Here is a 15,895-nt window from a genome sequence, read left to right as displayed (position 1 = left end):
GAGTGGAAACAAGGTTTGGAGGGGTAAAAGAGGGTTTGGAGGGGGAACAAGAGGTTTGGAGGGGTAAAAAGAGGGTTTGGAAGGGGAACCCAGGGCTTTGGAGGAGGAACAAGAGGGTTTGGAAGGGAAACAAGAGGGTTTGGAGGTGGAACAAGAGGGATGGAGGGGGAGAAAGAGGGTTTGGAGGCAGTAAAAGAGGGTTTGGAGAGGGACAAGAGGGTTTGGATGGAGAACCCAGGGCTTTGGAGGGGTAAAAGAGGGTTTGGAGAGGGAACAACAGGGTTTGGAGAAGGGAACAAGAGGTTTGGAGGGGACACAAGAGGATTTGGAGGGGGAATACAGGGGTTTGGAGGGGAAATAAGAAGGATTGGAGGGGAACAAGAGGGTTTGGAGTGGGAACAGGAGGGTTTGGAGTAGGAACAGGAGGGTTTGCAGGGGAACCACCCCAGCTCTGTGCACAGCAGGTCACAGATGTCACTCGTGGTGTGGCAGCCACTCTTCCCTGTGCCGCCCAAACCCCACAGCAGGGCTGTGCCCCCAACTTTCCATTCCTGAGTCCTTCCAGATTGCACACCTGAGGAGAAGCTGCGGTTTTGGGTGTGATGGGTGACCAGGTCAGAGTGAACCCATGGGACCTCCTGGTGCCACCTCAGCAGGGCTCTGGGACAGGGTGGCTCCAGGCTGGATGGAGGGGACAGCACAGGGGCACGGTGCCCTCCAGGGATGTTTGGGGCACTGCAAAGCTCTGGTCAGCACAAAATAAACCCCCAGATGAGCCCTGGGGCCCAAATCCTGGGGATGGTGCTGTCCCCAGTCCCTGTGGTGTGGCTGGCTCTGCTCAGGAGCATTTGGGGCTGGGGGCTCTGGGCTGCCAAGCCAGGAGTGGCTCCCTGGTATCACCGTTTATCTGGTCTCAAAAATCAAAGGTAAAAGCAGACTGCAAGTCTATATTTTGAGTATTTGCTTTTACTTAGATTAATAAGTCTTTCAGTTCATGTTTCGAGATGTAGGAACGTCTTTTATCTTGTAAAATTTTCTCAAGCTGGCAAAAAACGTCCTATTTTGTTTTAGATAAATGATTTCTCATGCTGTAGCTTAGGAGCTTTCCCAAACCCCTCTAATTTTGTGGATTCCCACACCCTGGCACCCTCATGGCATCATCCCAGCTCCCCAAAACCCAAATTCTGTAGGACCACATAGAGTGGGAGCATCCAGCTGGCTCCTTCGAGGAGCCCATCGAGGTTCCCATTAGGAAGAATTAATGGGCACCAGGAGCCTGCTCTCATCACGTGGCACCCACTGCTGCATCCTGAAGGGGGACAAAAACCATCCCAGGCTGTCACTGGAGCTGGCAGCGCTGGAATGCTGCATTCAGGCTGGCAGGGAACCAGCCTGGCCGTGGCAGGAGGGGCTGGCAGGGACCCTGCAGGCAGGGAGAGATCCCTCAGATCCCTCACTCCACCACAGAGGGCAAACTGGGGGCAAAAGGGATTTTGCTTCTCACTTTGTTGGAATTAATTTTTTTTTCCCCTTGGCACGTTTCAGTCAAAAACTCTTTGAGATTTTGAGCATGTGCCAGAGCAGCTGTGATTTTTTTTTTTATTTCTCTCACACTTCTTTTTTTTTTTTTTTTCCCTAAATCATTTTGCTGAGTCTGTGTGAAAATGCCCCAGAAAGCAGCAAAACTTGTCAAGACACTCCCAAGAGCTGGCTCACTTGGAACAGCATCTCCAAAGGCAGGGACCCTCCCTGGAGCAACCTCAGGGTGCTGCTACTTCTGTGTGTCCCCCCCAAACTGGGGCACAGTTGGACTGGGTGGTCTTGGAGGTCTCTTCCCACCGTGATGATTATATGATTCCATGGTATTTGTGTTCCCAGGTGGCCCCATTTCATCCCAATTCTGATGCTCAGCAAGATTTTGGAGGGTTTTGGTGGTTTATGGGTCCCCATCCTCACTTGTGGGGGTGCTGGTTTTGTTTAGGGCCAGGCTCATGGGACAGAGGTGACATGTGGGGGTAAAGCTCCCTAAGGAGGGGTCTGGGTCCCATCTCAGCACCCCAAATGCCACAGCCCCTGGCAGGGACCTCCTCCCCAATCTGTCCCTGCCTCCTGGCCTAAGATCCCTTTGGATTTCTGCTCCTATTGAAGCCAATTTGAATTAATTGGAGCACGAGACCAAGGGCCCCATGGGATCATCCAATGTCCAGTGCCAGACTCTGGCTTGGGGAAGCAGAACTGGTCACCTCAGCCTGGTGCTTTTGCTCCACAGCTTTGTCCTGCTCCTTCCTCAAAGCTCAGAATGATGCCAGAAGGGCATTGGAGTTAATGGGTGGGACAGAGAGCCCAGAGGGGGGAGCAGGGCTGAGCCAAAACCCACAGCCCAGGCTTGAACCACAACCTGCCTGTTCCCTTATCCAAGTTTGTGCCTTGGTTTCCCCCAGAATTAAATAACAGCATGGAGGGGACACAGTAAGACAGAAATAACCTGATTTTCTGGTGAGGTGCTTGGGGAGAGGACAAGGACAGAGCAGCCTGCTCCAACCTGGGGCTCCCCCAGCACCCCCAGTGCATTTATCAGCAGTCTGCTCCCCCAAAATCGCCTCTAACCCAGGCCAGCAGGCAGGAGAGCATCTTCCACCAGGCAAAATCAGCTCCCAGCACCAGGATGGGGAGCTGGGTGGGAGCAGCAGCAATTCCCCCCATCCTTGATTAAAACAGCACAGCCTGAGGGGCCAGGGTGGGGGGGACGCTGCTTAATTGGCTCTGTGCTTTTGATACAGCAGCTTAATGACTGTGTTCAAATTAGCCAGAATCACCTTTCCATCCTGGGGGATGGAAATGAGACGTGGATTGCTCTGGCACACCCTCCCCCCCACGCCAGCCTCTCAAAAATCCATCCCCAAACTAAACCGGCCGCAATTTTCAATTTTCATGCCTGGATTTTTCATCTTTTCCTAAGGAGATGAGTTGATATTGTTTAAAACAGCAACAAAATTCCTTCCCAGCCACATAAATCTCCTGGTTTTAACTGCAGATCCAGGGCTGAGGCTGGGGATGAAGCTCAAATGGGAAAGCCCGAGCTGCGTGTGCCTGCAATGAAATTATAAATCCACATCCCGGAGCAAGCGAGCAGCAGGAGGCACCAGGAACCTCCAGCAGCAGAAGCGCTGGGCTGCAGCAAGGGATGGGATTGGGAGTGGAACCGACAAGGCTGGGAGAGCTGTTGGCATTTCTCCTGACAAAATCCTGCACAAACGGAGCCAGCCCAGGTGAAACCACGGCGTTGGACCCACCTGGTGTTCGGTGCTGAGCCCCGTTCCTTCCCCCTGAGCTCTGCCCTCAGTTTCCTCAGCTGTAAAGTGAAGAAGATGCTGCCAAGCCCTGCTTGAAAAGCGCTGTCAGACGCAGCAAATGTCACCCAATGGCTCAGGTGGTGCTTGGTCAGCTGGCACACAGCACATCAAGGGCACAGGGCACTCTGCATCAGCTGCCCACTGAAGCCAGGGACCAGCAAGGCTAAGGCCAGCCTGGACTGACCAGTGATGAGTGGAGAGGAGCAACAATTCCACCCTGCAAGCCAGAGCCAAGGAGGGAATCGGCCTCTGCCATCCTCAAAGCCCAATTAACCAAATCACCACAGCTCAGGAGGCTTCGGCAGGAGCAAGAGGAGAACTCCAAGGAGGAATTGCAATGGTGAGTGCTGTCCCCATGGGGGATGGGGATGCTGCTGGGGGGCTCCAGGTCATTGTCCCGTGTGCCTGGCATCTCCTGGCACTGCTGCAAGGGACAGTGGAACCCAGTGTGGGGGCACAAATGCAGGAGCCCTGCTTGGGCTGGGGGCTGCTCTCATTCCTGGGGTCACGGCTCTGTTTGTGCCCTGATTGCCCCAACTTCCCATGGGATGGAGGGGGAATGGCTGTGTCCATCCACAACCACCTCCACCTCCAGTGCAGAGGGCAGCTCAGGGTGAGGTGGCCCCCAGACCCTGTCCTGGGGCAGGCAGGGGGATGCAAACAGGCTGTCATGGGGATGGGGTGGGAGGGATCTGGGGGGGCTGCTATGGGGCTGAGGGACCCCAGGCAGGGTGGCAGGTGGGTACCTGTGGGTGCTGCCATGGAAGAAGCCCAGGCAGGGCGGTGTGGGGGTACCCAGGTGTGCAGAATGGGGCTGGGGGAAGCCAGGCACGGTGCTCGGGGGTACCCCACGGTGCTGCCATGGGGTTGTGTACCCCAGGCACGGTGCTCGGGGGTACCCAGGTGCGCAGAGTGGGGCTGGGGGAGCCCAGACGGTGGTCAGGGGTACCCCACAGTGCTGCCATGGGGTTGTGTACCCCAGGCACGGTGCTCGGGGGTACCCCACGGTGCTGCCATGGGGTTGTGTACCCCAGGCACGGTGCTCGGGGGTACCCCACAGTGCTGCCATGGGGTCGGGGACCTCAGCAAGAGCACTCCGAGGCTTGTACACCCCAAGCTGCCCGGGTGAACCCCTCCCCTTTGCTCACGGCTGCGCGGAGAGGAGACCCCCGTGCCCTTCCCTGCGCTCCTCCGGGGCCGTGCCCGTTCTCCGCCCGGGGCCGCGCATCGCCCCCGGCCCCGTCCCTCCCCCGGCCGGGCGGGGGGCGCGGGGGGCGGCTCCGCGCACGGCCCAACGCGGCTGGAGAGGCGCTGCCGCCGCCGCGCCGCCCCCGGGGACGGGCCGGGGCCGGGCCGGGGTCCGTCCGGAGCCGCCGCCGCGCCGCCCCCGGGGCTGCGGCTCTGCCCGCGCCGCCGCCGCCGCCGCACCATGGGCAGCCCCGCAGCGGCCGCCGAGCGGTGAGTGCGGGGTCCCGGGGCCGGGGAGGGTCGTGCCGAGCCGCACACGTGGCGCCGGGGGGCGGCCGCCGAGCCCCCGCCGCCCCTGGGGACTCGCAGCCTCCCTCCATCCCTCCCTCCATGCCTCCCTCCATCCCTGCCCGCCGGGGGCTGCCCGGCTGTGCCCACCGCCCGCAGGCCCCTCCGCAGCCCCCGCCGTGCCCGGGGTCGCACCGGGGGTGGCGGTGGTGCCGCCTCGCCCGCCCCTGTCCCGCTCCATCCCCCGGGGGTCCGGTACCCGCAGTCCCCCCCAGCCCGGTTTGGGCTGGGGCCGCCGCTCGCAGCCCCTTCCCCGGCACAGCCGAGCGGGTCCGGGCATCGCCGGGCGTCGGGAAAGCTTTTCCCGTCTCCTCTCGCTCGTGTTTCCCCCCCGGGCGCTGCAGGTCCTCACTCCTCGGCACCCCAGGGCCCTTCCTGCCTCTTCTTCCCCGAGCATCGCGGATTTTTAGGCGGATTCTCCTGTCGAAAATTCCGAGGGTTGGTTTAGCCGCGGATGTTACCGGCTTGTGTTTCTCGGGGAAATGGAGCAGGCAGCAAGCGCAGCATTCCTGGCTCCTATTGCCGTGCTGGAATAGCAGCCTTTGCCTCTTCCCACTCTCCATCCAGAGTACTTTTGTGCCAGTTCCTTAATCCACTTGCAAAGTGGATTTGAGCTAAAAGCTGACAAAAGGTGCTCCAATTCCCGCGGCAGTCGCGCAGGCAGCGGTTGCAGAGGAGCAGCTGCTTTTTCTGTTCCTACCCTGAGATGAGGTTTTTGGGAAGGAGAAAAGAGCAACCAGGAAGGGAGAGAGGATGGCAGGAGAAGGCAGAGTGCCTGTGAAATAGATGGAGAGTGGAGCCGTGCCGGGCTCTGCAGCCTGGCAGCACCCAGAGCACAAACCCAGCCTAGGGGAGTGAGGAGCACTGGAGCCAGAGCAGCTGGAGAGGGAACTGACCAGGACTGGGGGTGTTTGGTGGCTTGGGGACACCAACCTGGGCCTAGCAGAGCTCCTGGCTGCTGCTTGGTTTTGTGGATGGTCTCTCATGCACTCTCACCCAGCCTGCAGGATGGAGACCCCAAAACCCAGCGCCAGCCCCAAAGCAGGGGTGTCACCATGGGAAAAGCCTCATCCAGGCAGGGAAAGTTCCTACAATCCTCTCCATCAAAACATGAGGCATTTAAACCAAAAATCCTTCCAAGAGCAGAGCTGCCCAGCAGTGATGTGGTCGTGTGTGGGTTAAAATCCCAAATGCAGGTGTTGAACCCTGCAATAACCCTTTGGGAATTGTGAGGCCCTTGGGGTTGCTCTGCACCCCAAAGCTCCATCACCCCTGGCAGGATGGAGATGGGATAAAATCCCAGCACCCTGGGGCATGGCAGAGAACGTGGTGCACGTCCTTTAAATGGGAGAATAATTGAAGATGAGTAGGAGAGCTGCCAGCTGGGCAGCCTGGGGATGATCTGGTTTAATTTTGTGCTGATGTTTTTATCACCAATGGTTCTGTGGCACTCACAGAGGGGAAGCAGTGGAGCTGCTGCCTCTGGCTGCTGGAGGACAGGTGGAGCTGGATGGGTTTTGGCCAGAGCAGCTTGGAGAGGTGATTTTTGGTCCACTCAAAATTTCTTACGGTTTTCACATTGCAAAAACCCCACTTGGGTGTCTGCAGCCTTTCCCAAAGCTCTTGGCTTGTGGGCTGATCTTGGGGGAAGATGCTCTCCAATGCCCATCCTGCAAAACAGCTGGGGGAGCATCCCGAGAGGAGGGAGCAGGGGGCAAAGCAGCTTCAGGAAAGAGTTTGCTTAAAAATCAGCAAAATCAGATTTTCCTTTTATCCTGCCCTGTTGGAGAAGGGAGCGGGAGGACAGGAGGAACAGAGGCTGGGTTGTGTTTCATCCATCCAGGGCATCGATGCTGAGGCTGTGCTGGGCAGAGCTGGGATATATCCCAGGCTCAGCCTTTCCTCCCAGGCTCAGCCTTTCCTGCCAGGCTCAGCCTTTCTGGGTGTTGAGCTTTTGCTGATCCCTGGCTGAAGATAGCAGGGCCGGGGGCTTTTTTCCTATTTTGTAGTGTTTAGAGCTCAGGAATGTCTGCTTTTATTAGCTGTGCTAATCCTGCCTCACCAGAGGACTCATCCCTGGCTCCAAGGCCCAAACCTAATCCCTGCTTTTCCCTCCTGGGCCTGAATTAAACCCTGGACTCACAGCCCAGCAGCACAGACGGACTCGGCGCCGGCTGCACTCAGCATTTAAAGGTTTTCAATCCAGCATTTAAAGGTTTTCAATCCACGTGTTTGGGATGGATTTTTCCCAACTCCTGGCTGTCAGATCACTCCTGTTCCCCCCCCTCAGCATCCCACCAGGGAGCAGGTGGCTCCTGTTCTCTCCGTGAGGAGCAGGAGCTGCCATAAGGCAGGAGGAGTTGGGCTGCTCCGGCAGCTCGGAGCTGCTGCATTCCCATCCCCGGGATGGAGATGTGGAAGAGGCAGAGGGGTGTTGGAAGCCCTGGGAATGCTGCTGGGAATGTGAAGCACACGTGGCTGGGTGTGCTGGGTGTGGGCAGCGGCGATTCCCGTGCCGCCGGTGCGTGTGGGCAGCCCGGGTGGGATCCTGGCACCAGCAACATCTCCCCACGTCCCCAGAGGCACAGCAAGAGGGAAGAGAGATGGGAGCCAAGTGAGGCCATCCCTGGGCTTGTCCCCAGTGGCTCTGATTCACCATGAGGCTCCGAAACCCTTCTGTGTGCGTGCTGTGCCTCAGTTTCCCTGGCTGCAGGGGTTGGGGTGTGGAGCCTGGCTTTGGAGGGTGGCACAGACCCTCAGCAGCCAAACTCCTGCTGCCTGTGGGGGCTGTGGAGCGGCGGTGGGGTTGTCTGAGCAGGCAGAGGGAGCATCAGGGAGCATCCTGCAGAGTCCATGGGGCTGCAGGGAGGGTGGGAGGTGCTGCCTGAGCCCAAAGGGCCACTCTGGAATGCTGGAAAAGCCCCAGAACAAACGGTGAGGGCAGAAATGATCAGAACAGAGATGTGAGAGGAGATGAAAAGCAATAAATCCCACGAGAACGCTTGGAAATGCTGCTGAGAGCCTCAGTGGCTGTGGAAGGGAAATGGATTTGGGCACCCTCAGCTGACAAACCTTCTGTTTGTGAAGTTTTTGTAGGGTTTACCTTGAAAGACAAAGCAGCTGCTTCCACGAGGTTTTGCTCAGGGGTTGTGGGAGCAGGGGGGCAGGAGTGGGACAGGCTGGGCCAGAGCTTTGCTCAGCCACTGGCAATGGAATGTGCAGGATTCTCCTTTGGATCCCATTTGAGCCGTGGTGTTTGGGGCTGGAGCTGGAACCCCACGAGTGCCCCAGCTCTGTGGGGTGTCAGAGGTGTCCCTGTTCAGGAGGGGCAAAGTGGGGAAATGGCCCTGGTGGTGGGAGAGCAGGGAAATGGCAATTTGAATTTGGTGCTGTCCTCAGCTTGCTCATTTCACATGGGCAAGAGCCCTCCCCAGGCCCAGGCAGGGGCTGCCATTCCCTCTTTCCCATATAAAATGAGAAAGCTGAGGACAGCACCAAATTCACCCCAGAGCAACCAAACAGGAGAGACTGGGATGGAAAATTTGGGCGAATAGAAACAGCTTTGTCAGGGATGGGTTAAAAACAAAGCACAGAGGGCCTGGGCTGTGCTCCCTAGGCTGCTGTGGTGCCTTGGCATCCACAGGGGCACCCCAAGCTGGGGCAGCCCAGGAGCAGAGGCAGGATCCACCTCTCTGAGTGTGTGACCATGTTCACAGGGGTTTTCGGAGAGGAGAAGAGACGAGGATCTGACTCCATGTTTCAGAAGGCTTGATTTATTATTTTATTATATATATTACATTAAAACTAGGCTAAAAGAATAGAAGAAAAGGTTTCATCAGAAGGCTGGCTAAGAATAGAATAGGAAAGAATGATAACAAAGGCTTGTGGCTTGGGCTCTGTGTCTGAGCCAGTTGGGCTGTGATTGGCCATTAATTAGAAACATTTAACATGGACTAATCACAGATCCACCTGTTGCATTCCACAGCAGCAGATAATCATTGTTTACATTTTGCTCTTGAGGCTTCTCAGGAGGAAAAATCCTAAGGAAAGGATTTTTCATGAAAAGATGTCTGCGACATGAGTGTGCCCTCCTCCCTCCTCTGCCTCTTCCCTTGCTTCCCTGCCTTCCTCCCCCTGAATTTTTCATGCCACCACGAGCTCAGCTGTGGCTTGCAGCCCCATCCATCAGGAGGGTTTGGTTTTCAAAGCTGTCCCAGCTCTGCCCAGCTCAGATCTGGAGCGCCGGGGCTCCTTGTTCAGCTCCCGATGTGCCAACCAAAATAGCAGCGGCCACACACTGGAGTGGAGAGGAACAAGTGTTACTGGGAATTAAAATGACAGATCTCAGCATCAAGGTCTCCGAGGGTTTGTGCTTTATTAAGCAACACTGAGTTCATGGGAAAGGACTTTGACTCAGAGCACCGGTTGTGTCTACAAGAAAAGAGAACCAGGGTCTATATTTAGGCTCAGGCTGTGGTGGGGAGCCAGGCCAGGCACCAAGGGAGGGGAGCTGGGCATCCTCAGCTCCATGGGGATGAGCCCTGGCCCTGTAGAGCAGAGTGGGGAGCAGGAGGTGGGCACACCTCGGCTTTGGGATCGTGGGATCCCCAAGGTTTGGGTTGGGAGGGACCTTAAAGCCCATCCAGCCATGGTCAGGGAAACCTTCCACCACCCCAGGCTGCTTCAATCCCACCCAGCCTGGCCTTGGGCACTGCCAGGGATCCAGGGGCAGCCCCAGCTGCTCTGGGCACCTGTGCCAGGGCCTGCCCACCCTCACAGGGATGGTGCAGCAGAGGAACAACCCTGGTTCTCCTCCTCTCCAAGGGGCTGCATCCCCAGCTCCACATCAGGGGGGTGTGGAGAGCTCCTCTGAGCAGGATTCACCCTGGCTGGGACTTGTACAACATCCACTGGTTCAGAGAAAAGGGGGACCAGGACCCTGCTGTGTGGTCCTCACGTGGCTCCCTCTCCCTTAAATGTGGTTTCCTGCTGATGGAGGTGATTGAACAGATCAATGTTTTCTCTTCTTGCCTCAGGGTTTGCCTCTTCCCACCGCCCCCTCCTATTAAAAATTCATTGTTTCTCCCAGATACTGTTGCTAGAGGGAGACAGGGAGAAATAAAGGAAGTTCTTGGAATGGAGAAAAGAAAATATTCAGTGGGAGGGGAATTGAGGAAAAATTTAAACCAAATATTGTCCCTCCCTGGGTGTGTTTGAGCCTGAGCTCAAACAACCTCTCCCTGTCACAGCACAGAACCCTGATGTTCCCAGAGAGTTGAGTGGGGACTGGGGGGACTTTGGGTGCTGGGGACAGTCCTGCTCCTGCCAGGGAGGTGCTGAAGTGTCACAGTTGGGACAGCCACGATACACAGGGTATCATCAGTTTCAGAAGGGCTCAACTCATACAGAATAACATCACATCATTTCCGAGGGCTGCAAGCATCTGCCTGTAGGAGCGTCAGGGGTAGCACGGTCGGGACAGATGGAGATGAGAGATCTCTGCAGCCAGGTCATGGAAATTGCATTTATTGCAAAGGGCCTGGGTGCAGGGCCCTGCTGGGAGCTGCCAGGCACAGCTGGAGCAGGCCCAAGAGAAGAGAGAGATAGAGAGAAGGCAAGAGCGTGGTAAAGAGATGAGAGAGTGAGGAAGAGTAAAGAGGGTAAAGAGAGAGTAAAAGAGGACGAGATTCCTGTTACAATACATTAAATCTTCTTCTGGTTGTGGAACTTGGGGTTTATTGCAAAGGGCCTGGGTGCAGGGCCCTGCTGGGAGCTGCCAGGCACAGCTCAGAGCAGGCCCCAGAGAAGAGAGGGGCAGAGAGGATGAGAGGGTGAGAGAGTAAGGGAGTAAAAGCATAAGAGAATAAAAGGGTAAGAGCATAGAAAAGTAAGAGGGCAAAGTTCCCGTTACAATACAATAAATCATCTTCTGTGTTGAATATTCTGATTCTCACTAACCAATCTGGTACAAGATACAAATCCTGTAGCATTTCCATACAGCCTATAAGAAATCATTACATTACCATACTGTGTTACATTTTAAACCCTAAAAACTCCTCTTTGGGCCCCTTCTGCCAGGCTGGCAGGGTCTGCTCTGACCCTTGGAGCTGCCTGCAAGCAGAGGGTGTTGTTCCATCAAAAGGGGATCACCTTCAGCTGGCCATGCCATTGTTTTCCAGTTGTTCAGTAACTGAGGGATCTCAAAGCTTGCTTTCATTTCAATCTTGCTTATAGTTTCTATATTCTCAAAATCTTTTGCCAGACAATCATATTTATGAGCCTTTCCTGTTTCATCTTCTCCTACATCTGCCCTTCTTGTTCTTTAGCCCACCTTTTTATACCCCTCATGTCCGTGCATTGCAGCTGTGTGTCCCTGGAGTGCTTGCTCAGCACACCTGGGCACTCTCATTGCTGTCAGTGCTGCTCACCTGCTTCTCACAGCTGCACCCACTCCCAGTCACCCCAAACTGTGTCCCTGCAGTGAAGCCCTGCTGGGTTCAGAGCTGGGAGTGTGGGACGTGGTGGCTGTTTCACCCAGCAGATCCCAGCAGGCACAGGAGGGAAGGAGGAGCAGGAACAGGACCTGCAGTGAGGGAGGCTGTGCCTGATCTCTGACTCAGTTCCCATCCTCAGCATCTCCAGAAAGCTTCCCCAGGCCTTGACTGCTTTTCCTCTCAATTTGGCCACTGTTTCAGTGCAGGAGGATGAGGGGTTCATCTCTAGACTGAAGTGGCCAGGAGGGTGCTGGTGGCTGCTCTGTGGGATCAGGCTGTGACAGAGCTGCTGGGCCAGGTGCACCAGCAGGGATGGAGCATGGACTGAGGGGATTCAGGCAGCCTTGGAAAGGTGTTTTCCATCTTCTGAAGCCTCCTGAGCACAGTCCTCACAGTGCTCCTCACAGGGCAGCAGCAGCAGGGGTTTGCAGGGCAGGGGAGCTAAAGGGGCTCTCCCTGAGCATCCAAACTCCCTCAGCCACACTCCATGCTGGAACACCTCACCTGAGGTGAGAGGATTTGTTTTCACTCAGGAAATGATGTCTCAGGTTTGAGCTTTTCTATTTTTCAGGTTCTGTGCTGCTTTAGTGGGTGGGTCTGGGTTCACATGAGGGCATGGTGAGCTCTGTGCACAGAGCAGGGAGACAAAACAATTCCTGCTCCAGCTGGGGACCAAGGACAAATGATCCAAATCTCAGCCCCAAGAGGACAAACAACATGGGCTGGAGAGAGAAAAACAAGGATGGGACTGGATGGGCTGGGGCTGGAATTGGACAATGAACTCCAATATGCAAATGGAGCAGATCTTATAAAAGTGAGAGATCCCATGACCAGTTGTGCATTTTGGGACCATTTTGGTTCATCTTGGGTGCAGCCCTGGCTGGGCTTTTGTGCTGCCCAAGGTGGATCCATTGAGGCCTCCTAATAAATCCCTGCTTTATTCTTTAGCTCTGTCCAGTCTCTGTTCTAGGTCAGCCTTCACAAGGCATCAGAAGAGTTGAAGGAATCATTTCCAACCCCTTCTCAGTGGTGCAGCCAGAGGAGCAAACCATGAGGGTGTTTGATGCTTTTGGCCTCTTTTTCCAGAGGGTCACCCGGGCTGACCTTCCCCATGCTCAGGACAGCTGGACACCAACCCTTCAATATTGGCACAAGGAGCTATTTTGTGTTTTTCCATTTAAATCTCATTTGAAGGAAAGTCCATCTGGTTCCCTCTGTGCTGCCAGAGGAAAAAAGGGCTTTTCTTGGGTCAGTTTTCCACAGGGAGACCCAGGAGAGGCAGTGTGGCCCAGGACTTGTGCCTGGTGGGAGGCTGGGGCAGGGCCCCTGTAATTGAACACTAATTAGGGATGGAAAAGGAGCAGAACCCTGCGACTGCAAATGGAAGGTGGAGTGACATAAATGAGAGAGAAACTGTGACCTTTTTCCATAAGCAGGAATATTAACCAAGTGTGACTAATGGAGTGGGGAGGAAATAATCCTGCCTTCGTTAGTCCTTATTGCAGGGCCTGATGAGGAGTGGGAGCCTTGGGCTGCTGCTCCCAGGGAAGGGAAGTGGTTGATGCCAGCATCCCTGCCAGCCCTGCCCAGTGCTCTGGAAAGTCATTCCAGGAGTTATTGTGGAGGTTGGACCCTCCAGCCCAGCCAGGCCTGCACCCAAGATGAACCAAAATGGTCCCAAAATGAACACCTGGTCGTGGGGTCTCTCACTTTTATCAGTTCTGCTCCATTTGCATATTGGAGTTAATTGTCTAATTACAGCTTTAGCTTATTAAGTCCCATCTTTCTTGTTTTTCTCTCTTCAGCCCGTGTTGTTTGTGCTCTTGGGGCTGAGATTTGGATCATTTGTCCTTGGTCCCCAGCTGGAGCAGGAATTGTTTTGTCTCCCTGCTCTGTGCACAGAGCTCACCATGCCATAATGTGAAACCCAGACCCACTCACTAAAGCAGCACAGAATCTGAAAAATAGTAAAGCTCAAACCTGAGACATCATTTCCTGAGGGAAAACAAATTCCAGGGTCTTACCTCTTCCCTTCAGAGTCACTTTTACATCAAGCACCAGCCTTGTGGCAAAGTAATTTGGCACCACTGCCTTCCCCTGCCTTGCTCAGCCTGCACCAACATCTGGAAACCTCTGGAAATCCAGGTGCAGGTTGTTGCTGTTGCAGTGACAAGTGGGGCTGTGATCTGTTGGGTCAGGCTCATCCAGCATCAGACAATGCTGCTGGGTTTTTGGGGTTTCTTTCCATGCCCTGAGGGTCTCTCTGGCTCAGGCTTTTGCTGCCCCTGAGTTCATGTCCCTGTCCGTGTCCCGGGATCACTCCATGGCCTGGGGACCTGTCCCTGCTGCCTCAGTCCTGGCTCAGCTCTTTCCACCTCAGTGACTTTCCCAAGACTCCTAAGAAACAGATCTTTTTTTCCCTCTGTTTCATTTTTAACAGCTCTGCCTCATTTCTCCCTCCATTTCTCTCCCTGGGATCATTTCTGGCTGTCCCCCCAGAGCTGGGAGATGCTGTGTCCCTGTTGTGCTGCAGTGGAGATGAATTCTTCCTCCTTCCTTGAGCATTTTCCAAATTTTCCCATTTACTTTTGCAGATAGAAACTCTTTGGGGGGCTGTCACTGAGAGAGGATTTCAAATGAGCAGCCTGTGACACCTCCCCATGGTAATGTGTCATTTTTGTTGTTGATATTTCAGTAACTAAAGGTCAGCTGGAAGCTCAGCTGGCTGGGCAATCTGACATTCATTACACTAATGAGCAAAAGTCTCTGGCTTAATGCTCCTGGATACCAGGGCTGTGTGACACTGGGGCACTCTCAGGTGTCCTGGGATCCATGGAATGATCAAATCCCAAAAGATCCCGAGCTGGATCCCACAGGGATCCTCAGTGCAGCCCCATCCCTGCACAGCCATCCCAACAACCCCACCCTGAGCACCCCTGAGAGCCTGGATGTGGCACTGGGTGCCAGGGTTCAGTTGAGGTGCCGGGGCTGGGTTGGACTCGATGATCTTGGAGGTCTCTTCCAACCCAGTGATTCTGTGAATTCTGTGTCCAAATGCTCCTGGAGCTCTGGCAGCCTTGGCACCATTCCCTGGGGAGCCTGGGCAGTGCCCAGCAGCCTCGGGGGGCAGAACCTTGCCCTGAGCTCCATGCCAAGGCCTGGCCCAGCTCCAGCCCTTGCTGGGCTCCTGTCCCTGTCCCAGAGCAGAGCTCAGCCCCTGCCCCTGTGCCTGCCCTGGGCAGGAGCTGCAGCCCCCAGGAGCCTCCCCTCAGTCTCCTGGGCTCCAGCTGAACCAGCCAAGTGCCCTCAGCTGCTCCTCAGCCCTTCCCCAGCTCCGTGTCCCTCCTTTGGCCACTCTCCAACAGCTTTGGCTCCTTCTGATCTCGTGGTGCCCAAAGTGCCCCCAGCACTGGAGGTGAGGCTGCCCCAGGGCAGAGCAGAGTGGGACAATCCCTCCCTGGGCCTGGTGCCCCCAGCACAGGGTGGCCCTTGGGGCTGCCAGGGCCCAGCAGTGACTCAGATCCAACTTGCCCCTGACCAGGACCCCCAGGGCCCTTGGGATGTGCTCAGCAACTGTTCCAGGGCATCACAGCAGATCTGGCTCATCTCAGACACTGCAGAAAGGGCCCTGGGGGTCCTGGTCAGTGGCAAGTTGGATCTGCCTTAGAAGAGCTCAACTTGGGCACCTTGGTCTGGTTCTCTGCATGTCTGCTGATTTCCAGGACATCTGGGTCCTGTCTGGCTTTGGGATTTGCTGCTGAATTTCTTTTTTCAAGGAGATCCACTATGCAGAACTGGAAGCTCCTTGATGGAGAAGCAGGTCCTGTGTGGCACCCAGGGAGAGGGGAATCCTCTCCTGGCTCCTGCACTGAGTAGCCCAGAAAAGAGTTTGAAAAATCCAAGTTTTGAGTAAAAAACCAAAAATCACAGGAGCAGAAGGTGACAACAACCCTGGTGGCACAAACATACAGAGGGCCAGGGAGCTGTGCTGATGTCACCACGTGGCACTGAGGGAGGTTTAGGCACTTCACCCACGTGCTGGTGGGTCCCATTTCACAAGGATTAAAATGTATTTGCAGACAAAACCCCGGAGGTAACCTGAGACAGAGGTTGCTACGTGACCCAGGAGCTGCCAAAAACAAATGCCAAGACCATCAGCTCATTCCCAGGGCTGGGAATGAGGGACTCACCTGACAAGCCAAGCTCAGGTGGTCTCTAAGTGAGCTTAAATTCCACATTCCCCATGCTCAGGCAGGATGGGAGTGAAGAAACCTCTCAGGGAGGGCAGGAGAGGCTGCTCAGGGCCAGGAGCTGAGCACGTTTGGCCTGACTGCAGTTTGCTCTCTGCAGGTCTGCAGTAAATACCTGGCTGTGTCCAGCCTGCTGGAATTGGATTGAAATTTTACCTTTTCAATCCCCAGAGCTGGAGCCTGGCCATGGGGAGCAGCAGCTGGGCTGCTGTGGTTGGGATTTACCCTCAGGTGGTGCTGGTTCTGGGGAGCCTCCTCCATC

At 55.5% G+C, this 15,895-nt stretch overlaps 1 protein-coding gene across 4 annotated transcripts in view; it reads left to right on the top strand.

The window, feature by feature from the left end:
• The first annotated feature begins 2,908 nt into the window (after positions 1–2,908).
• LINGO3 (leucine rich repeat and Ig domain containing 3) overlaps positions 2,909–15,895 on the top strand; it is a 34,346-nt gene continuing 21,359 nt past the window's right edge. For 2 of the 4 annotated variants that reach the window (XM_036399548.2, XM_036399545.2), the window contains exon 1: positions 2,909–3,693. The gene's annotated coding sequence lies outside the window, so the exon portion shown is untranslated. Of the gene's footprint in view, positions 3,694–4,742; positions 4,812–15,895 lie in introns of those variants that run through there. The other 2 variants (XM_036399547.2, XM_036399549.2) reach the window with 2 other exon arrangements.

Source organism: Molothrus ater, chromosome 26, assembly GCF_012460135.2.
Source record: "Molothrus ater isolate BHLD 08-10-18 breed brown headed cowbird chromosome 26, BPBGC_Mater_1.1, whole genome shotgun sequence".
NCBI lineage: Eukaryota > Metazoa > Chordata > Aves > Passeriformes > Icteridae > Molothrus > Molothrus ater.
The sequence above is the reverse complement of the archived record's forward strand: the minus strand, read 5'-3'. Positions and strand labels throughout refer to the sequence as shown.